A 22,889-nucleotide genomic window follows, 5' to 3' on the forward strand; every position below is an offset into this window, starting at 1 on the left:
ACATATTTTGTATGCTGTATGTATCATATACTATATTATTTTAAGCTTATTTATTTTGGAGGGGGAGAGAGAGAGGGAGAGCGTGCGTGTGCATGCATGAGTGGGGCAGAAGCAGAGAGAGAGAGAGAGAGAGAGAGAGAGAATATCCCTAGCAGGCTCCACGCTGTCAGCACAGTGTCAAAGCCTGACGGGGAGGGGGGCTTGGGCTCGAACTCACGAACCACGAGATCATGACCTGAGCCACAATCAAGATCAGACACCTAACCAACCGAGCCACCCAGGTGCCTGCCCCTTACGTACTGGATTCTTACAATCAAGTAAGCTAGAGAAAAAGCAAATGTTATGAAGAAAATCACAAGAGAACATACATTTGACATTGCTGTCCTGTATTTATGAAGAAAACCCGCCCACAAGCATACCCGCCCGTGAGCAGTCCAAACCCGTTTTGTTCAAGGCTCAACCACACACACACTTGTGCTTGAGACGCTCAACACTCTCCCCACACCTAATCGATGCAAAGAAACACCCATCTGGGGGGCTGTGGTTCTCGGCTCGGTTTCCCCCGTTACCCCAACGCGTTTCTACCTTATTTTCTAAATAGCCTACGGCAGACGTGCGTATAACCGCATTTATATTCCGGAAAAGTTCAAGTACGCGACTTTTTGAAAGTCTCACGCAAGCAGCGGGTACAGCCTCGTGGTAGGACACACGTATCAGTGTCACTTCGAGTCGCCTAACAGCCCTGAGCACAAGTGCCTCCATGTTACAAAGGGACAGACCAAGGTCGCCCGGCCAGGACACGGCCAAAGCTGAGCCCGTGGGCGTCCTCACACCCGGGAAAAGGCTTCTCTAGCGTTTGCCAAAGACAGCAGAGAACGCGCCCTGGGAGGAGAGGGAAGGGGGGAGGCGGGCCGCAGACGCATGGCAAGCGAGATGCTTGTCCGTCTTACTCATTTGATTATAAAATATTTCTGAGCCGCCAGATGGTAGAATAGCGGCTGCGGATGCCCTGATACTTTTCTTAATGTCTTTGCGCACGGCTCCGTTTCAGGGCCCTGAAGAGTGATACCCAGGAAGCTATTCTGGGGTTCCGTAAAGACAATAACGGTAGAATTTAAGAAACGCCGTTCAGTGCACCCGCCGAACAGATGTGCGTTTGTTCGCGCTTCCCAGATAAACGGGCCTTAGGCTAATCCCCAGGCACCTGGGGGCACTCGGGCAGAGCCTTCCAGGCCCCCTTCCTGGCGAGGCGATCTGAGCTCTGTTACATAATTAATCCCCCCGGCTCGGAGGCGCAGCGCGGGGACGGCTGGCACAGCGACGGCCCTGGAGGGAGCGAACATCAAAGATCATGTCTTCCTCATCCTCCAAGATCAAAGCCGCGGGGTTGATGAGTTCACCGCAACACTCGGTCTTCTGCTTGACTTGTTCTGCCTTCTTTGTCTCTTGTTTACTTTTTAATAAGAGACCCTTCATCCCTGGTCCTTCAACAGCTCAATAATAACCTAGTTAAAAAAAAAAAACCCGGCAGGTCAGGGCGCTCTGCAGTTGCTGGGTTTGCACTTCAAAGGGCTGGCTGGCTGATGTTCTCAATACCCCAGAGCGGAGGAGCCCGGGGCTTCCTGAGCCGAGGCTTGCTCTCAAATTACTCGCTCAGGAAGAGTGCGGCCCACGGCCGTTTGACCAGCCCGCACTGGTGACACAGACAGGCTGCAGACTGACCCTTTTCCTCTCTTCTCTGGTCCCTCCCCTCCCCATCGACCCCTTCCCTGCCTCCCAACAAGAGAAGAGCCATCCGGGGCCAAGCCGGACACCCCTCGGCAAGGATGTTTAGCTGGATCTCTCTGAGCCAGCAGTGGCCTCGCTCAGTCCGGGGTCCACGGCCAAAGGCAACTGCAGCTTGCGAGCCCATTCATCAGATCCCCCTACCCAAAGCCACCGCTCACCCTGAAAATGCTACAGACTTCAAGAAACCTCCAAATCCGGAAGCAAAAGAAAGAACCACCTTGGGGACAGCAGGAATAGCTTACGCGGAAGTCAGCGGGCAGACGCTCGCCCACCACCCAGGAGTCCTCGGGGGGAGATATGGTGCCATCAGTCCTTCACACGCTAGTGAGAATTGCCAGCGGGTTGCATTCAACTTGCTCCAGAAGAGAGCCACTACTCTGAGGATGGGCCTTCTCAGTGGAGGGGCAAGGGAAGGGGGTGTTGAGTAATGAGCGTAGCATGTTTTAGGGAGTCAGACAGACCTCTGTGGTTACTGGAGCGGGTTCCTCCACTCCAGGGAGAACAGTCTTTGGAAGGATGGACACACTAGGGGAGAGGGTGCAAAGAGGAATTAAATTTTTTTTTTTTTTAATTTGTCCTAAAACTCTGCCATCCTCAACCCTGACCTTAGGAGGGAGAAGGACACAGTTCCCTGATCGGGAACCCTGATCGGGAGCTGGCCGTCACCAAAGCCTGTGTTGCTGCTGCGTGGCTCAGCCACGCCCTGGCTCGAGCACCGGCCCGCCCGGAAGGGGGCTGGAGGACATCGAGAGGAGAAATGACACGGCCACTTACACTCCACAGCCTTGGATTCAGGCCACAGGACAGACAGACAGCATCGTCAGAGGCGGGCCAGAACGTTCTGGCCCAGCCTCTGGAGGGCAGCCGGCCCAGCCCAGGAACAGATTGTGCCTCTCCTTGACCGGTGACAAAACAAAACTCAACTAGAAAAAGAAGGAGAGCCACAGAAAGGAGCTTATCGAGTGGCTTAAACATATGCGGCTCTTTACAGCCCAGACGCCTTAGCACATGCTGTTCCTTATGCCTGGAATGTACTCACCCCGATTTCTTCCCATGCCAAAAGTCTAGCATCCTTAAAAGCCCAGGCAAGCATACCTCCCTGTGAGGCCTCCCGTCACCGCCTCTCAGGCCAGGTTAATCAGTCCCTTCTGGAACTCTCTGGGTACTTATCCCTGCGGACAGGGTGATTTATGGTCAGGCTCCAGGATCCCAGGCTAGAGGCCAGGGACTGCGTTCTTTACCGCCTTATCCGGTGACCCAGAGCTCTGGGTCTGGCCTTGCACACGGGATGTAGGACCCTAGCATTCCAGGGAGCCAGGAGAGAATGCAGTGAGCCCCCTGGGGCAACGCAGCACGGACCTGCCCGCCCACCCACCCCCCATACTCATTCAATGTGAAGTTAGGGACTCCTCACCAGCAATGAAATCCCATCTTTTTGGTTTGTTTAATTTTTAAAATGTATGTATCTATTTTGAGACAGTGAGAGAGAGAGCGCGTGCACATGGGTGGGGCAGGGGCAAAGGGAGAGGGAGAGAGAATTCCAAGCAGGCACTGACACAGCGGAGAGCGCGACGCGGGGCTCGAACTCACAAACCGCGAGACCACGTCCCGAGCTGAAATCAAGAGTCAGACGCTTAACCGACGGAGCCACCCAGGCGTCCCTGAAATCCCATCTTCAATCTTCTAAGCTGCCATCTGAATGAAACAGCACCACTTTGAAATGAAGGACCCCTTCCTTAAACTCCAAGCTTCCGGTTCTTTTCAAAATATCTGAATTTTCTCCAGGGTAATTGGGAAGGTACAGCCTCTAAGACGGTGTGGCAGCTGTCAGGAAGCGCCGGGCCCCACCAGCCCCTGCTGTCTCGCCGCCGGGCCCCACCCTCCCTCAGAAGTTGTAACACCACCGAGGCAGCCGCAGAATCACTTCCCGATTTTAACAAAGCCAATGGCTCTGGTTCAGGTTTCTGGAGCCTTTGGGCAACTGCCAGTGTATCTAGGAGAGTCCCTGTTGAAAGACCCCGGACCGCACAAGCCCTCACCCCGCAATCACAACCAAGCCCAAGAGAGAGGGCCTGACAGCACGCATATGGTTCAGTGTCTGCCATAATTTCCATTATAAACCCGGACCCCTGGGTCGTCAACCCAGGCCATAAGAAAAATGGCCCAGGACATTCCATTTAAAGCAGAACTCTGCTGAAAACCTGCCTCTAGGTGCATTATAGGTTAGTGGGGCATCACATGTAATTGATTCGAAGTTTATTACATACCCAATATAGCATCTGGAATTTCGAACAGATGTTTGGGGTGGCTGGGTCGGGGGGGGGAGATGATTTAGCCCGGAGAACAGAAGTCTGAAGGTTAATGTAGTACAATCATCATGATTATAAAAGCTCTTTCTTGCCCAGAGGACAGTAAATAGGACAGGCACACAGGTACGGAGGAGGAAAAGGGCCGGCAGGGTGGAATCAGGGGCAGGTGTAATCTTGCAGGGCCCTGCAGGCCTCAGAAGTTTCTTCTCAAACAGACCAAGTCCCAAAGGAGCCTCCCCGGGCATCTGGAGCGAGAGCGTAAAAGCAAAGCCTTGGCGAACTCAGTCCTCTCTGAGCGAGCGCCTCTGCGGGACACATGGGGTGTCGTCCCTGCTGGGGCGTCCCGTGCCCACCTACGGCTGGCCTCTCACACCGGCCTCCCTTACGTTGCGGGCGATATTCTGAGTTATCCAGCATTAAAGACACCCTAACCACCAGAACGTTTCTCTGCCAGCCCCTGGAAAACATTATCCTTTACAGAGATTGTGCGGCTTTCAGCGACAGGCCCTACAACATAACAGCTACTCTTTTTTTTTTTTTTTTTTTTTTACCATTTATTTATTTTTGAGAGAGAGAGAGAGAGAGAGAGAGAGACCGAGCACAAGTGGGGGAGGGGCAGAGAGAGAAGGAGACGTGGAATCCGAAGCAGGCTCCGGGCTCCGAGCTGTCAGCACAGAGCCCGACGCGGGGCTCGAACTCACGGACCGTGAGACCATGACCAGAGCTGAAGTCAAGCGCTTAACCCACTGAGCCACCCAGGGGCCCCAGATCAACATAATCTAATGAATGAGCCCCCAACATCATGGAGCCCAGAACAACCAAGTATCCCCCCTCCCCCGCATTTAGGGGCACAGGGAACCAGCAGCCTTTCAGCTCTCCAGCCCCTCCCCCACACCTATCAGGCCTAGATCTCCTGCGACAGGAAAGAGGGGTATCAGGCTGGGGACACAGGAGCCCTGGCCCTCAAGGGTTCTGGCAGGAGAAAGAACCGGTCTCAAGTAACCCCCAGAGGACCACTGGCTCAGGGGAGGGCCTGGTTGCTAAGCCTCACCTTCCAGAAGGGTGTAGTGAGCTCTCTCAGGCTTGCGGTGTAAACCCGCACGCTGTTATCTCCATTCCCCCCCTTCCTGTAAAACGAAGATAACCGCGCCTTACCGCACTGCCTTGGTTTCTCACCTTTTTCTTTTTAAAAAAAAAAAAAAATTTTTTTTTTTAACGTTTATTTATTTTTGAGACAGAGAGAGCCAGAGCATGAACGGGGGAGGGGCAGAGAGAGAGGGAGACACAGAATCGGAAGCAGGCTCCAGGCTCCGAGCCGTCAGCCCAGAGCCCGACGCGGGGCTCGAACTCACGGACCGCGAGATCGTGACCTGAGCCGAAGTCGGAGGCTTCACCGACTGAGCCACCCAGGCGCCCCTCTCACCTTTTTCTTATAAAAAATTCCCAGTACATACCCAACAGAGAGACCAGCACGGTGAATGGCAGGCAGCCGTCACCCAGCTTCGGACGCCCCGCGCGTGGCACATCTTGTTCCCGCCACGCTCCCTGCTCACACCCAGTGTTTCCTGGGACACACCCCCTCGGTCCGGCCCTAGCCGTTTCGGCAGGCCGCGGGGCTGCCGTGAGAATTAAAGCGAGGGCATCTCAGACACCAGCGGCTGGCACGTAGTAAGTGCTCAATAAACAGCAGCTTTTGTCTTCCTCGCTATTCTCAGATGAACGAGCAAACACGGGCGCTTCACCGCGGCGGCCACACTTCAGGCCGCCTCTGCTACTACCCCTGCGCATCGCTGTTTTCTCCGTCCAGCGGCGACACCGTTCCCTGCCCCGGCCACCTCGTGGGTACGCTGCGCAGCTGGAATACAGACGGTCCCCGACTTCCCACGACACAGCTAACAACCTCCGACTTCGCAGCGGGGCGAGAGCGAGAAGCGTTCCGTAGACACCGTACCTCGGATCTTGAATTTGGATGTTTTCCGGGGCTGGCGACGGGCAGGATGTGACTCTCGTGATGCTGGGCCGCGGCCGCAGCTCCCGGGGCGGCCCCGCGGTCGCGAGGGTAGACAGTCGATACCCCGACAACCGTTCTGCACCCATACGGCCGTTCTGTTTCTCACTCTCAGGACAGCATTCCGTAAACTACGTGAGAGGGCCAACCCCTGATTACACAAGAGGCTTTGTGTTAGATGATTTTACCAACTAGAAGCTAATGGAAGCATTCTGAGCACCTTCAAGGCAGGCGAGGCTAAGCCAGGATGTTTGGTAGGTTAGGCGGGTTAAGTGCATTTTCGACGCTCAATATTTTCAGCTTGCGACGGGTTTATTGGAGACACAACCGTATCGTAAGTAGAGGGAGATCGGTATGGGGGGGGGGCTCTCCGAACGGTACCCCCCCAAGTATACGGTGTCAGGCAGTCTTGCAAGAGGACCCAGTGCCTGGCTCTGCCCCACGGTCGACCGTCGTCATACCCCCGCACAGAGCTGGGCATAGAGAGGGTGAGCGAACAACCACAGGTATCGCTCCATGAACACCTGCGAGTGCCGAGTGATCCAAACAAACATCGCCTCGCCGAGCCGGTCCTCCGCCCCAAAGTGGGAACTCCCCTGCTTCACAAATGGGCAGACCGAGGCTCAAAAAGAGGAAAGTCACAGGGGTGCCGGGGTGGTGGCTCAGTCACTGAAGTCTCCCACTCTTGACGCTGGCTCAGGTCACGATCTCACAGTTTCACGAGTTCAAGCCCCGCGCCGGGCTCTGTGCTGACAGCTCGGAGCCTGCTTGGGATTCTCCCTCTCTTTCTGCCCCTCCCCTGCTGGCCATCTGTGTCTTTCTCATGTTTCATTCCAAAGTTCACATTCTGTGTCCCCGTGTTGCCCCTAACAACTCATCAAAACACTGTCCGTTATCATGTCCTTTGTTTTGTTTTCAAAGTACACAATCCTGTGGTTCCTAGCAGCTTCCCAAGGTTGTGCAAACGTCACCACTGTCTGATTCGGTGCATTTTCACCACTGCCAAAAAAAAAAGACACCCCACGTCTTGTGCCCACCTCTCCTATCCCTCCTCACCTCCGGCCCTGGCGACCACTAACCCATTTTCTGCCACTTTAGACTTGCCTCCTTGGCCATTTCATATACACGAAAGCACACAACATGTCGCCTTTTGCGTCTGGCATCTTTCATGCAGCATTGATACTTTCAAGGCTCATCCGGTTGAAGCGTGAATCCGCACCTCATTCCTTTTTTACGGCTGAATAATATTCCATCGCACGGGTAGACCACGCTCTTTTGTCCGTTCACCCACCAGACACGTGGGTTGTTTCCGTTCTCGGCTATTATGAATACTGCCGCCGCGGACGTTCGCGGACGCGTTTTGTGGGCACACGCGTTTTCTGTTCTCTCGGGCACATACCTGAGAAGGCAGGTCGTGCGGTGACTCTGTGTTTAATTGTTTGAGGAGCGCAGCCAGATTGTTTTTCCAAAGCGGCTGCGCCGCTCCCCACACATTCCCACCACCGAGAGTTCGGATTTCTCCCCATCTTCACCAACACTTGTTACCGTCCGTCTTTTGGGCTCCAAGCCATCGCCATCCCAGCAGGATGTATCCATTTATAGTCTAGGCGTCTACGAATCACACTGCACTTCTGCGAAATCTCACGGGCTCCCGCAGCGAGCGCGGAAAGCAGGCGGGGAAGAATTTTCCATTTTACAGATGAGCAAACTACAGGCCCGGGGACGATGGATAACCCGACTCAAAGATGACAGCCTGACGCCTCGATCTCCGCGAAATCAAGAGCACAAGGCACTATTCCTGGTCCCGCTTCTCCTCTGGCCCAGAGGCGGAGTGGACACTCGCAGAGGGACCGGGGAAGGAATCCCATCATGCAGTTTGGCCCCACTGTGAGGTTTACCTAGATTTCAGCACTTAACCATCACACAGACTGATCTATCTGGTCTCAAATCGACGGCTCCTAAGAAAGAGTCACCGTCCTCCATAAATACACACACCTCTTCAGTTCCACCAACTAACAGGATTTAAAACGCTCCCTTACATTTCTCTAAAAATAGTAAATCCCCTCCCCAAGTCCAAAGATGGTCAGCGATACCTTAATGCAGATTAAGCACTGCAGCCGAGGCCGGCTCGTCCTCAGAGGGCAGGCTCTTATGGGCCTCTCCAGCGTTGGGCCTGCTGCTTCTCTGAGAACCACGCCAACAGCCACGCGGCTTATCTGGAAAGGGAGCACAGGAGCAGGGGGTTGGGGGAGCAGAGAACAAAGGGCCTGGGGAGATTTTAGTCACAGGCTCTGAAGGCCAGAGTGGCAGAGGGAGAGTCCGGGCCCGGGCAGGCATCAGTCAGGGTCTCTCCTCACCACCGGCTGTGCAATCCTAGGCAAATTTCTCAACTTCTCTGAGCCTCAAGCTACCCACTTATAAAACAGTGATAAAACTCCTGCTCCATCGGGGCGCCTGGGTGGCTCGGTGGGTTAAGAGTCCAACTTTGTCTTAGGTCACGATCTCACGGCTCGTGGGTTCGAGCCCCGCGTCGGGCTCCGTGCCGACAGCTCAGAGCCTGGAACCTGCTTCGGATTCTGTGTCTCCCCCTCTCTCCAGCCCTCCCCTGCTCATGCTCTGTCTCTCTCTCTCTCTCTCTCTCTCTGTCTCAAAAATAAATAAACATTAAAAAAATTTAAAAAAACAAACAAACAACCTGCCCCACCAAACCTCACAAAGCAACTTACAAGAAGAAGTAAATAAAATTGTTACAGTCATAGCGGGGCGCGGGGTGCAGAGGAGTATTTCCATAGAACAGTATTTTTTCCCTTTAAAAATCAGTCAAGACTAATAATGATTTACAATTTCACAGCAGAAATGCAGTCACAGCAAAAACCTAACATAAGAAATTGCAAAAGCCTTACAAACGTGCATATTCCTAACCCAGCAATTCTACTTCTAAGAATTAATCCGGGGGGCGCCTGGGTGGCTCAGTCGGTCGAGCGTCCGACTTCGGCTCAGGTCACGATCTCACGGCTCGTGGGTTCGAGCCCCGCGTCGGGCTCTGTGCTGATGGCTCGGAACCTGGAGTCTGCCTCGGATTCTGCGTCTCCCTCTCTCTCTGCCCCTCCCCTGATCACGCTCTGTGTCTCTCGCTGCAAAATAAACATTTAAAAGGAAGACGAGACGCGGGCCCAGGGAAGCTCACCCTCGGTGGTGCCCTGCCCCGAGGGGGGTGGGGGTGGGGGGGCGGCCGGTGAAGTTGCACCTGATGGCAGGGTCCCAGGGAGCTGTGCGGCCAGCGCCTGTCCCCGGAGGGAAGGGCTTCCTGCTGCCAGTGCTGGAGGCCAGAGGCTGCTGAGGCCGACGTGAGGCTCCCGGGCCCTCGGCACAGCCCAATGCCCCCCACACCCCGAGGCTTCACACATTAGCGGAGGTCAAGAGGAGAACGGCCAAAGCAATTCCCCTGAGCACAGACCCGAGCGGCCGCAACTGGTTTTGACCCCCTGATCTACGCCTCTCTCCACTTCCTGCGACGACAGTGAAAACACGCTGCTTTTATCAGAGGGGAACAAAGAACTTTGAAAAAGAGACATATCTCTGTCTCCACCCACAAGGCCCAAGAGGCTCATTAGAGCCCAAGCCCAGTGTGACCCGGCTCGTGCAGGGGCCCCGCACCCCACGGGCCTGTCACTGCCCAGCCTCCGGCGACAGGTTAGGGGGAGCCCCCCTCCCCCAACCTCGACGTCTAGACCCGCGGTCCCTGGCCACCTTCCCCTTTTCCGACCTTTGACGTATCAGTCCTTGACCTGCCTTGAGCAACAACCTCGGTGAGGATCCCCCCGCCCTTGAGGTGCCGATGAGTAACTTTCCACCACCCCCCCATCCCCCAGCTCCTTGGCCGTAGTCCCCACTCGTCCTTGCTGTGTTCTCCGTCCTGCTGCGACAGAGGTCAGCCCCGTGCACTAGTCCTGAGTCAAGCCCCCCCACCGCTTGGGACCTGTCGAGATGGTTTCTTCCTCAGCCCACAGCCTGGCCTGGTGAGCACAGGGGGTCACTCACTGTACACGCCCCCCCCCCCCGCCCCCACCCCGCCACCTGCCCAAAGTGGGGTGGGGGTGGGGTCAAAGAGGGAGTTCCCGAGAGCACTGGGTGGAGGCAGGGAGGGGGCAGGAAGAAAGAAAGAGAAGCAAAGAGAGTGTCAGCTGGAGGAGGAGAGTGGGGAGAAGCAGTGACGGGACAGGGGACAGGGATCTGGTCCCCGTGCTGCCTCAACTCTGGGTGACCTCCGGCACGGCACTTCCCTCCCCCCATCCCCCGAATCGCCCTTTGTCATCCTCCACGCAAGGAGGAAGGGAGAGGACACGAGATAAGGAACCGCGGTCTCCGCAAAACAAGCAGTTCCGCCCTCCCATCCGTCTGTCCGTCCATCCATCCGTCTGCTCTGGGAGGAGGGACACGCTCAGGATACTCGCCCCACGACACGGGAAGTCCACGTACGGCAGCCTGTCTCGTGCACGCGCTGCTGGGCAAATCCACGCCCAAAGCTGAACTGTGAGCTCAACAGGGGTTATGAGACGTAGGACACTTTTAGCCACAGCTCGCTGGCGGGCTGCGACGTGTCTCTCGGGTTCGGTGGGCAGGATGACGGCGGTGCCTTCTCTCCTGCCGGGCGCCCTTTCCGACCCACCACAGGAGCCCAGGGCGCTCAGCCTCCAGCACCTGCCATCGCCCATCGGCTCGGGAGTGGACCCCCAAACGTCACGCTGCTCCCCAAAGCTGTGCTCGTGCCCCTCAGGCTTAGTCTACACTCGCCAGGCCACGGCCCAAGGCTCAGTCGTCTGGCCTGGAAGTGACCAGCAGGGGAACCCGGGGCATGCCCGAGAGGAGGACAAACGCCGGGCCCCCCACAACCTCAGGGAGGCCCCCCCACACCCCACGGCACCTCACCTGCCCTTTCCTGGCGGCGATGACAGCTCGTAGGGACAGCCAGGACAGGCCTACCTGACCTTAGTGACCTCTAGGGAATACACCTGCAGTCACAAAGGGACTTGTTCCAAAGCCCAAGCAGGTTAGCCCTGCAAGGGCCTTAGAGGTCAGACACTGTGGCTAAGGATTTTAAAGTGAAACGTCACCCAGAACCTCCATAAAATGCAGACACGGGGTGGCGGTGGGGGGTGGGGTAGATAGTAGGTAAAGCCCCTCACCTTCCCCCCGTCACGCCCCTCCCTCTCGCCTCCGCAGGAGCAGTTACCTATGGTTCCACCGGACCTCACACCCACCCGGAGCAGGACTCCCACTAAGGCCCCAGCTGGGAGCCCAGGTGTGCAGCGGGTAACAGAACAGACAAGGCCTGAGGGCGCGAAATGACAACAGGTGTCACGGGGCTCCCTCCTGAGAGGGCACAGGTGACACAGAGCTCCCTCCTGAAATGGCAACAGGTGACACGGGGCTCCCTCCTGAAATGACAACAGGTGTCACGGGGCTCCCTCCTGAGAGGGCACAGGTGACACGGGGCTCCCTCGTGAGTTGACAACAGGTGACACACGGCCCCCGAGCCAAGCCCTGCCAAGGGCACTGCACCACCACGGCAGCAAGCTCCGCCAGGGCCACCACCGTGTGGCCAGTGTGGCCGAGCAGCTGACGGAAGAGCTGGCTCCCAAGCCCACAGAAGCAACAGCGACACATCAGACGGGGAGGGAGAGGCAGCCGGAGAGAAGGCAGGGCCCTGGACAAAGAAGGAGACAGAAACGGCGCAAGGTATGCGAACTCACAAAGGTCCGGGGACGTTCGGTGAGAGGCAAGCACAGCCCGGCCTGAAGAACACCCCTAAGAAGGGAGGACGCCCGTCTCAGCCTGGCCGCTGGCCGCGAGGCGGCCTCGAAAGAGTCACCGGGAGTTCGTCTCCCGCCCTGGAAAACCCTGGAAAATCACTTCTTACATCCGCTCGGCCAACACACGCTTCCGGAGTGTCTCCGGGTTCGGAAACGGTGCTCCGTGCCAACCAGGACAAGAAGGAGCAGGAGGAAATGCCCAGCCCGGCCCACAGGAGTCGGCTGAGGAAGAGCGAAGATAAGGACAAGACGGCAGGCGCGAGGGCCGTGGACGGGAGCATACGGTCGAGGCAGAAGCGACAAGGCTTGGCGTAGCGGTTCTGCCACGGTACCTGGGGTGCTCGGAGTACTTACTTAGGGTGCAAATTCCCGGGCCCTGACCCAGCAGCTTGGGACTCCAAACGCCTGGCCTGCGGCCCAGGGATCTACAGTCTCCGCGAGACGACCAGGGTCCACATTTTGGGAGAAGCACGACGCAGACAGCGACACATGAAAGCAAGTTGACATCTAGCAAGAACCCAGACTGTCACGTGCCAGGCACTCAAGAAAAATTCCCTCACGTGTTCCCCGGTTAGTGCTGGCTGCCACCTCCTGAGTGTGCTAAGCACTTAAATACACCGTCATTTAAATTAATCCCTTACCAGCCTTATTAGGGGAGCCCTCTAAATCCCACGTGAATGGGAATTCAACTGCGGACTGACTGGTACGGCCCCCAAATCCATACGCAGACGCCCTAACCCCAGGACCTCAGAATGTGACCGTACGTGGAGACAGGTTCTTCACAGAAGTGATTAAAATGAGGTCATACGGGTAGACCGAATCCAGTCTGACTGGTGTCCTTATAAGAGGAGGAAATCAGGGCACCGACACACACACAGAGGGACGGCCATGCGAGGCCACAGCAAGACAGCCGTCTACGAGCCAAGGAGAGAGGCTTCAGAAGAAACGAACCTGGCTGTGACACCCTCATCTCAGACTTCAGCCCCCAGGACCGCGAGAAGACACGTTTCTGTGGCTTAAGACCCCCCAGTCAGAGACTGGCATGATTAAATAACCCACCAGTAAGAGGCCAGGAGGGATAGCATGGGGCCCAAGTCCCCCAGGCCCCTCCAAAGCTAATGCTCTCAACCACTGTCCTTAAAGGACTAAGGACATTCCGGTGAGAGCATTCAAGTTCAAGACTGATCACCTTTCCTCCTCATCGGTCATGTCTACACTGGGACCGCCAAGCGGGCCTCACCGACTCCCGTTACAAGGCCCTCGTCCCACATTCAGAGATGACTGGGCCACTCGGAAAAATAAAACATGTCTAGCTCACCACAAAACGCGTACAAAGTCAAGTCTTGGGTTTAAAAGGAAAAAAATCAAAAGGACCAAGATGTAAATAACAGGAAATGTTCTGAGGGCTGCAGACCGTGTGCGTGCAGGCAGAAGGAGACGGCGAGCGAGAGAGAAGGAGCCAGACTCTCAGAACCCTGCGCTGCTCGGCATAGCCGCGGCCCGCACCCCCGCGTGGACAGACCCCTTCATTCAGAAAAAGCGCGACACGTCAAGTCTAAGGCCGAGAGGGTGGGACCAGCCCCGCTTCCAATGCACTTTGTTAGCCGGATCTTTCACACACAGTTCCTGCAGCCGGGAACCACGCCGCCCCAAGGCCCACCTGAAGCCCGGGAATCTGGGGCCTGGGCAGGGCTGGGACCAAGGGGCCGGGGCGGTGGGAAGGGGGGACGTGCCGGAGAGAAAGTACGAAGCAACGAGGAAGAGACCGGTCTCACTGGGACGGAGGAGCCACAGGGCTGCGTCTGTTCTGGAGGCTCCAAGGGAGAATCCGTTGCCTTGCCTTTCCCAGCTTACACGGGCCGCCCACATCTCTTGGCCGGTGGCCCTGTCCTCCTCTGCAAAGCCAGCCGCAGCGTTTGGCTGCATCTCTCTGCTGGTTCTTAGTCATATCGCCATCAGACTGCAGCTGGAGGAGGCTCCTCCCCCAGGACTCACGTGACGACACTGGGTCCAGCTGGATAATCGGGGATACTGGCCGGGAGTCATGATCCCCAATCTTCATCGCGTTCAAGGCCCCTTACCACGCGCCCCTATTTGTCCCTGATGCCGGAGAGGCGGGCTGAGACCAGGAGGTTGCATTTTAATAATCTTCCCCAACAACCCCTCCCCGCTAGAGGCCCTAACATCTGGGGTAGAGAGTGTTCAGGTGGGCGAGTAAACCAGATCTGGGACGATACATTTAGCTGCGCGCCCGCTCTATGCTAAGGCACTGTTCCAGGCTGGAGTCAGACCCACCTGAGTTCCAAGGCCTGTTGTCACTTCGGAGCTATGAACCCTCGGAGAAGGCACTTAACCTCTCTGGGCCTGAGTGTCCTCGTTATGAGATGGGATCCTCGCCATGGCCTGCCCACTGCGGAGATGCACACGCAAAGAGCCCCCCCACACACACAGCCGAGCGCACGGGGCGGCCCCTCGGCCATGCCCCGTGGGGCCAGGCAGCTCCAGAAGCACACGAACAGCTCGCAGACAGAAACGGGCCTCAACTTCGGTTTTTTTACACTTCTTGCATCTTACAGGCCACTACAAATGACGCTTCTGATACATCAGCATCCGTCAGGAAATGAAAAGTTACGGGTCTGGTGTTAACCATAAATCACCCACTTGTGAATACATATATAGTAAGTCATTAGTGTTCACACCATCTGCAGAGAGAGAATGCTACCCAGAGAAGTAAGTCCCGTATCCTTTGGCTCTGAATAGCACCATTCTCTAAGCAGAACGAGACGAGGCTCTTGGCCAAAATTAGGCCCTGGCTGAAGGTGAGAGTGCCTCCACCCACAGATGACGAGCAAACTCGTTCCTGTTCGGTCTTAAAAGCACTTCAGAAGAAAAAGAAAAGAGAAACCCATAGAGCTCTGATGTTAATAAGCTAAAAACGAATGCCGCACTGGCACGTCACCTAGCTCACAGAATCCTCGCGACGGTACAATTTCCACGTGAGGAAACGGAGGCTCCGAGCAGTTAAGGGATTTGTGTGGGGCTCACAGGGCCAAGAAACAGAGCCAGGGTGTAACCCCACCACCAGCCATCGCGAGGCAACCAGCATGGTCTCTCCCGGAGCAGGCCCACGATAGGTACAGCTGCTTTACATATCCTGGGCTTACAGAACCAACGAGATGCACGTTTTTAAAACCCTGACCTAACCTAGAGCAGTGCCCAGTATCCCTCCAGCCCTGAGCCGTGGTTGCAAATCACAGGAGTAATGGGAAGGCGAGGCTGGGTTCCAGGTAGACTCGGGTGACGGGAGCCCTTCTACCTGCCGGACGGGGCGCCGGGGCCGCAGGGGGAACGAGTCCCATCCGTGCCCCGGCAGCGCATCTCCTTGGGGACACTGCCGCGGAGAGGCCCTGGCACGACGTCCCTCTACGATACGGGGTCCACGGGCCAAAGTAGGGCTCAGCCCCATGTGCCGCGGCCAGCGGGACCAAAGGCTCGCTCTAGCTGGGCGAGGGAGGGACACGGCAAAGACAAAGAGCCGGAGGCCAGAAGGGCACGCCGATGTGTTTGTGGGATGGCAACTGTCCAGGCCGGCTGGACACAGCGTGGGCACGGGGGTGGACGCGGTGGCCAGCGGCCCGGGCTGAGAGCGGCGAGCCCCGGGCAGCAAGCACCGGCCGACGTCAAAGGGCACGGGAGGGGGAGGGGGGGGCGAGCGTTCTCTAAGGGACAGAATGGGTTCTAAGTGACACTGCCCCAATTCTCCCCACAGGGAGAAACGCCGTGTCTCCTATTTATCAGCGTGGCCGCTGAGAAGGAAAGAGAATCCCTTCACACGGGGCACCGCGGGCTGCAAGCCAACATCACACTCTCCCTTTGAGTCACAGCCTAACCCAGAAAGCTGGCAGGGCCGGTGGCCTCGCCTAACTCCCGGGTGGGGACACAGGCTCGGGGCGGGGGGAGGGGGGGCTGCAAAGGGTGACAGGCCAGCGCACCCCGAAGCTGCTAATTCCCGGCCCAGGTGTCCAGCCAGCACTGGCGGGTCCCAAGCCCACACCCTCAAAGAGTGGCTGGTCAAGGCTTTGGAGGTCAAGGGGAAGAGTTTCAAAGGTCACAGTCTGCAAAACAGGACCAGCCACAGGGTCCCCACCGTCTGCTTTAAGAGCCTAAGGATGACAAAGATGACACACCAGCCTCCTTCAACACGCACTAAAGGGACCTCCCACCTTCCAGGTGACGGGCTCGCGGCCCCACAGCCTGCGGCCCCGTGAGGCCGGGAGAGACCCCTCTGCACTTGGAGAAGCAACTCCAAGAAAATATGGCTGAGTTAATTAAACGGTATTCCCCGCAGGGTGGCTCCATGGGTTAAGCGTCCAACTTCCGCTCAGGTCACCGTCTCGTGCTTCGTGGGTTCGAGCCCCGCGTCGGGCTCTTTGCTGACAGCTCGGAGCCTGGAGCCTGCTTCGGATTCTGTGTCTCCCTCTCTTTCTCCGCCCCTCCCCCACTCATGCTCTGTCTCTCTCTCTCTCTCTCTGTGTCTCTCTCTCTCTCAGAAATAAACATAAAAAAAAAATACTTCTAGGGGCGACTAGGTGGCTCAGTTTGTTAAGCACTTGACTTCAGCTCGGGTCAGGATCTCAAGGTTCGGTTCCTGAGTTCAAGCCCCACATCAGGCTCTGTGCCAACAGCTCAGAGCCTGGCGCCTGCTTTGGATTCCGTGTCTCCCTCTCCCTGCCCCCACCCTCTCTCTCTTTCAAAAATAAATAAACATTACAAAAAAAATACTTTTAAAAACTTCACTCCCCCGGGGCAAGGCTGGAAACACACCTGTCCTCTGGAGCAAACTTCTGCCTTCTGGGTCTCTCCCGGCCCGATGCAGTCGGCGAGCACCCAAGGGGCAGTCACACCAGGAGGGAGTCTGGCCACTGCAGAGGGGGGACACGGGGCGGCCCACGGCACCCATTCAACCCTCGATCTCACGGCCCTTGGCATCCTCCAGGGCCTCACGTTCAGCTAAACAGTCAGGCTGCCCTGCGGAGGGTTAAATAATGTCGGTGCCACGACCTATTTCCCACTGAGTTGAAAACTCCCCAATTGCTGTATCATTTCCCAGCAACCAACCTCCAGTGACCCACCGCCCCGTCAAGCGGAAAAAGGTCAGCCCGGTCTCATTGAATGAGGGCAGGCACCGAAGCCCTGCAGAGGCACTAATGAGCCCCAATTTAGCCGGCAAAGCAGGAGCGCGGGGCAGGATGGGGCGTCAGCCAGGTGGCCCATAGCAGGTATTCCCGGGCCCTCGTCCCAGCTAAGAGAGCAGAGGCCTCCTGTACGCCTCTGGATCTCAACGTCCTAAAAGCACCACGCCTCGGAAGCTTCTTGGCAGGGACACCCCAAAAGAGACATCACGGCGGCGCTGAGCCCAGTGCTAGGAACTGAGAGGCCTGGTCAGCTGGAGTCTGGAGGAGGGTGCTGGGGCCAGCTCCGAGCAAGGCCTCGGGGAAGCGTGGGCCCCGGGGCCTCCCTGGGGCACAGCCCCGTCTCTGCCCCGCACTCAGGAGCCCACGGCGATCCTGGCCTGCCTGCCTTAGGGCCCCGAGACCTCGGACGGGTAGCTGGCAAATCCCAACGTCTGTAAATCCCCCGCCTATAAAATAATTGTGGCCCCGGAGGCTGGGGCTCCGGACTAAGCCAGCTTACTGAAATGATGGCTGGAGAGCACGTCTGCGAACTGAAAGCCCCGAGGAGATGTGATCCCGGCAGCCGGTGGCTTAAATCCCAACCCCCTCCCCCGAAACAAAGCCGGCAGGTCCCAGCTGGCCATTAGCCAAGAGGACAGAGAACTGCACTGTCACCTAAGGCCAGGTAAGACAGGTAAAGCGGGACCTGGGGCAGTCCCTTCCCCTTCCCTCGGCCCTGTCATCCTGGTTTCCCCAAAAGGCAGCCTGAAAGCCAGCGGGCCCGTCAGAAATCTCCAAATTACTGCGGTGATTTCCGAGAAGTGCTGCGTGGCTATGCCACACTCACAGCCGTGGAGTGGCGGTCCCCAAAGGGAGGAAACCGAGGCAGACGGGAAGCGGCTTTCTTCCCAAGGTCACGAAACAGGTGGCCTGGCGGGACTGGGACCTCGCTCCGGAGGACCCCACCCCTTGCCCAGAGAGAAATGCAGTGGCCCGAAAGAAAGCCTGGCCGAGAAGAATTCCCAGGTAACACACTACCCACCGCGGAGCACTGTTGTCATGGCAACCAAAGTCTTAACAACTTTGGCATTTCCACAACCTCCATTGATCCAGTTCTCAAAATTTACAGCACAATGGCACAGTAGTTGCATTTACTTTATTTTAATTGGCTTTTACATAACTCCACATCTTGGGTTCAGCCTTCAGAACAACAGGGTGGGTGGGTTTTTAATACGGGGACCCTTACAACAGCACGAAGAAAGCTAGCAAGTCAGCATTTGCATGGTTGGAAAAATTCTTCACTGACTTTCTGGAAGTACGTTTTGCTTAGTTTTCCTGTTTTGTTTTTTTTCTTTTCTTCCCTCTGAGAAGACACGAGGACCTTTTGCACGTTGAAGTTCATCCGTTGGACTCTCCTCGCGTCACATTTAAAAATTAATCTGATTAGAATGCTCTGTGCGTGAGTTCAAGGTGTGTGGGGTAGTAACCCTGGGTGACTTCCAAGAGGAGCTCCAAGAGATTCTTCTTCCCCACTGACCCATCTCCTGTGCCTAGAATCCCGGGCATATAGTAGGCGCTGGCTAACCGTTGAGTGAACGAACGAATGAAGGAATGAGTGGGGGCTAATTCTCACGACCTGAGATAAGGTGCCATTTAGGACAGTGCCAGTTACCTGTGCCTTTCCCATCTTCATTCTAAGTGACGTGTGGGACAAGCCCGGAGAAGGTGGTGTACTTCTGGGGCTGGAAGGATAAGGGGTGCACGTGTGGGGGCTCACGTGGGATCCCTCACTTGGAGCTGCCTCGGCCACTCGCCACCAAGTCCACCGGACCTCCATCCAGCGCAAGGGCAAGGGCTAGGCCCAGTGCAAAGCTCAACAGGGACTAGAAAGATGAATGGGAACGTGTTCGGTCTCCACCCTCCAGAGGATCTAGTCTGCTGGGAAGAAAGACTTATTATTTTTTTTTAACGCCATTTCGTCGAAAAGACACCCTAACAGTGAGGGCGGGGTACAGGTGCCGAGGGCACAGGCAGGGAAAAGGTATCGACCAGCATAAGAGGCCCGCTTGCTTCTTGAAGGATGTGTGGGTGCTCACTAGGTTGGGGGTGGGGGGGAGTTCCTCTCCTCAAACGAGGGCAAACAGTGAGAGTGGAGGGGAGTGTTCTCTTTCCCCATAACCCAAGGCCCAACACCCAAGAGTTTCCCCAGGGGGAGCCGTAAAGACCCAGCAAGGAAACCTGCTGTTTAGACACTCACGTGTCAGGGGCTGCAGGATGTGAATATAAAAACATCCGTGATGGTGGTGGTGGTGGTGGTCCTTCCACTAATACAGCACTTTGGAGTTTACAAGAGGTCCAACGGCTGGGGCGTCTGGGTGACTCGGTCGGTTAAGTGTCCAGCTTCGGCTCAGGTCATGATCTCGCAGTTGGTGGGTTCGAGCCCCGCATCGGGCCCTCTGCTATCAGCGTGGAGCCCGCTTCGGATCCTCTGTCCCCCCGCCCCCCCCCCCGTCTCTGCCCCTCTCCCCTGTTTATGCTCTCTCTGTGTCTCTCTCAAAAATAAATAAATAAAACAAAAACAAGAGGCCCAGTGGCTATTTCTCACAACAGTCCTGGGAGGGGGCTTTATAATTCCCATTTCGGACGAAGACACAAATGCTCCAGGGCAGCGCTCCCAGCAGACCCTAGGGACCCGCATGGGGACGGCCACGGCGGGTGCTGTTTACAACGCAGGAAGGGGAGCGAGAGAGGGGCCACGCAGGTGCCTTTTCTCCTTTTAAACAGAACAGCCGGTTCACTACGTGTTCGAACAGAAGTCGGTCCAGCGTCAAGAAGAGACATCTCTAGTCTGGGGTCACCCTCTGCAGCTCAACGAGGCAGGAAGCCTCTAAGCCCGGGACATCGGGGGCCCGGAGGCTGTTTTCTTGTTCAGATGACAGCATCCTCTGCGGCCGAAAGACCAAGCTCGCCGGTCAAATCACCGCGTACACGGAGGCTGGGGTCGGCCGCTTCCTCAACATCGCCGACGTCCAGTCTGCTCCCCGCTCGTGCAGCCTCTTCAGGCTGTGACAAGCCCACACCGGTCCCTGCCAGTTAACAAGCTTGTGCCAAAAGGGCCATCCGGTGGCGAGGCTGCAGTGCGTTGCAGAAGGGAGGCCAAAGAGCGGACGTGCCTGTCACGGCACCCGTGAAGTGACCACAAAGAAGCATCTGGCAGGGGTGCCCACCATGGGCCTCCGGCCGCTCATGCCGTAGAAGGCTCTTTCTGGCTCTGGGGCTGCCCGAGTGAGCCAGGAGCGGAGGGGTCCAAGGGCCCCCCCTTGGCTTCACGCCGTCATGTTATGGGTCACAACCATGACATGCGCTCGGCGAGGGCAGGGCCCCCCCCACATCCTGTTCCCTGTCGTCCCCCAGGGCCCAGGGCCCAGAGCCCAGCTTGCCACGCAAAATATAAGCATCGGACTAATCTGCCGAATCGTACAGAGCAACCATCGTTCCCACTAGAGACAGGACCCCTAGCTTTATGAGAAGATTTTGTTCCAGCTGTTTATGGGTAGGTGCTCCCGGGGTGCATTGAAGTGTTTCGTGTTTCTGGCAGGAAAGGCAGGGGGTACGCAGCATTAATAATCAGGCAGCCAGAAAGGAGGGCAAAATTATGTCCGAAATGTCACGAGTGTCGAGTCAATAAAGCGTATGACCTTTGTTTAGAAAAATTTAACTCACACGCACAATTGCAGAAATAGAAGTCAGGCTTATGTATCCTTTTCCGGGACAACTGGGATACCCAGGAAACCCCAGGGACACGCCCAGTCTCCATGGTTACCTACCTGCTTCCAGTGACTGGAGGGCTTCCTTCCTGCCTCTTTGTGGAATCCTGCAATAAACTGAGGACCCAGCTTTCAAAAATAATAATTTCCGAATACCGTAGCCATCCTAATTTTTAAATATGGTTTCCTTATGGTTAAGATCCTGAAATCGTTTACCAGATGTGTGTGGAATTTTGCTGACAATTATTTTCTTTCTCAAGATCGCAAATATGGACAGCAGACTATAAAGATGTGATTTTTTAAAATTTCTAACCCGAGAAACTGTAAGCGGACCCCGAGCTTGTAGCGAAGGCAACAGCTGACAGCAACATTATTTGCCTGGAGAGACAGCCCAGCTGTCAATGTCTCTCCTTCATTCACCCTGAAATTAATCCTTGATATTGGCCAATTTCTCTGACGATTGGCCTCGACTTCATAACTTTCCACTGCTGACTCAATATCCTGGACTCAGACAGATTAAACCTCTGAAAAATGATGGGAACGACAGCCTGAGAAGCTCTGGAAGGATGCCACCGAAAGTCGGCATGGCCCTAACAAGGGCTGAGAGGGTCCTGCTTCCCAGCCAGTAAATACAGTCAACCCAGTGTCAACCCAACACCAACCCAACGTCAACCCAAGTCAACCCAAGGTCCAAGGCAGGAGCAGCACAGGGAGTGGGGAAGGATCACCCCCATGAGTCCTCCAACTGGACGGAGATAAAGACCAGCAGGTTTACTCTTGGGCTGTCATGGGGGGAAGGGCAGGGGTGGGGAACTGAAAAAGCTATTCAGTCCACAGCAGCCGTGGACTGAAGCAGTGGACTGAGCAGCCTGACCCACGAACAGCAAGGAGATGATCTCCGGAAGAGGTTCCACTGTGCTGAACACCCGTGACGAGAAAAGCAAAGAAACAGCAATGGAAGCTGGGACCAGGCGCAACGGTACGAGGACACCAAACCACCTCATCAAACTACCCCGGGGAAACCCAGCAGGAGCCACATAGGCTCCTTCTCAGTCGAGAAACAAAGTGAACGCCCAAATTCGAGCAAGTGGAAAAGAAGAAACATATTCTAGGCCACAGACTCCACCCTCCGCCATGTTGAAATGGTGGATTTCTAGGAAGACTCAGAACATTTTTCTTCATATTCCAGTTAACAGAGTTACTTAGTATTGAATTTAGATGGCATTAGCAAACTCTAATGATGTATTATGCTAAATTTCCATTAATCCAAATCATCCCAAGTATGGAACTTGTGGGTTCCAGCCAGTCTGACTATAAAAAGAAAGTTTGCTAAGCAAATTAATAGGGTAAACAAGGTTATCAGAGGAATGTGCTCTTGGTGTTCCTTTCGAAACCTTTTCTTCCCCCTCACTCCAAGAGTAATACACACCCACTGGCGAAAAGTCAGAGTGTAGATGAATGTGAAAAAGCAAGAAAGAAAAGCCACTCGTGATCCCATCAGACTCGACTGCTGTTAAGAGCCTGGTGTATTCCCTTCTCGTCTATTTCCTCAGACCTTTTTTTCCCTCCGCAACACAACTGGAATGACACCGTCCAGACGGTTCTATACCTTGCTCCCGGTCTTATATGTAGGAGAAATGTTTAAATTGCTTCTGATTTTCATAGCAAAAACCTACCGACCTATGACCACAAATGTGCTCATCTCCAAGAATTCTTAATAGTTCGTGAACTCAATGAATTCAGGAGTTTGCACACACAGGTACTTTTGTCCGAAAGTAACCCAATTACTTGTCTTCTATGATACTCCCTTAACTCTGACTTCTCTCTAATTCACGATTAGTCTCAAGGAGAAGTTCAGCCACCAGTTTCTCAGATAATCAGCGGTATGGTACGGGCCTCCCAGAAAGAACTATTACAAAAAGGAGGGCCACCCGCCTCCTCTGGACTGGTTTTCCTTGGGCGTGTCCTTCCTGAAGGGATAAGCAAACAGCTTCTCAATCAGACACGGGACGGAGAGCCTCAGACCACAG

At 55.7% G+C, this 22,889-nt stretch overlaps 1 protein-coding gene across 3 annotated transcripts in view; it reads right to left on the reverse strand.

Moving 5' to 3' along the window:
- Window positions 1–22,889, reverse strand: part of HPCAL1 (hippocalcin like 1) — a 104,875-nt gene that overhangs the window by 72,012 nt on the left and 9,974 nt on the right. Inside the window, exons 1-2 of one of the 3 annotated variants that reach the window (XM_030311654.1) lie at window positions 9,293–9,604; window positions 8,199–8,321 (exon numbers count right to left, since the gene is read on the reverse strand). The exons of 1 other annotated variant lie outside the window; for it this stretch is intronic. The gene's annotated coding sequence lies outside the window, so the exon portion shown is untranslated. Of the gene's footprint in view, window positions 1–8,198; window positions 8,322–9,292; window positions 9,605–22,889 lie in introns of those variants that run through there. One more of the 3 variants, XM_030311655.1, reaches the window with a different exon arrangement.

The sequence above is a fragment of the Lynx canadensis genome, chromosome A3 (genome assembly GCF_007474595.2).
Source record: "Lynx canadensis isolate LIC74 chromosome A3, mLynCan4.pri.v2, whole genome shotgun sequence".
Classification (NCBI taxonomy): Eukaryota; Metazoa; Chordata; class Mammalia; order Carnivora; family Felidae; genus Lynx; species Lynx canadensis.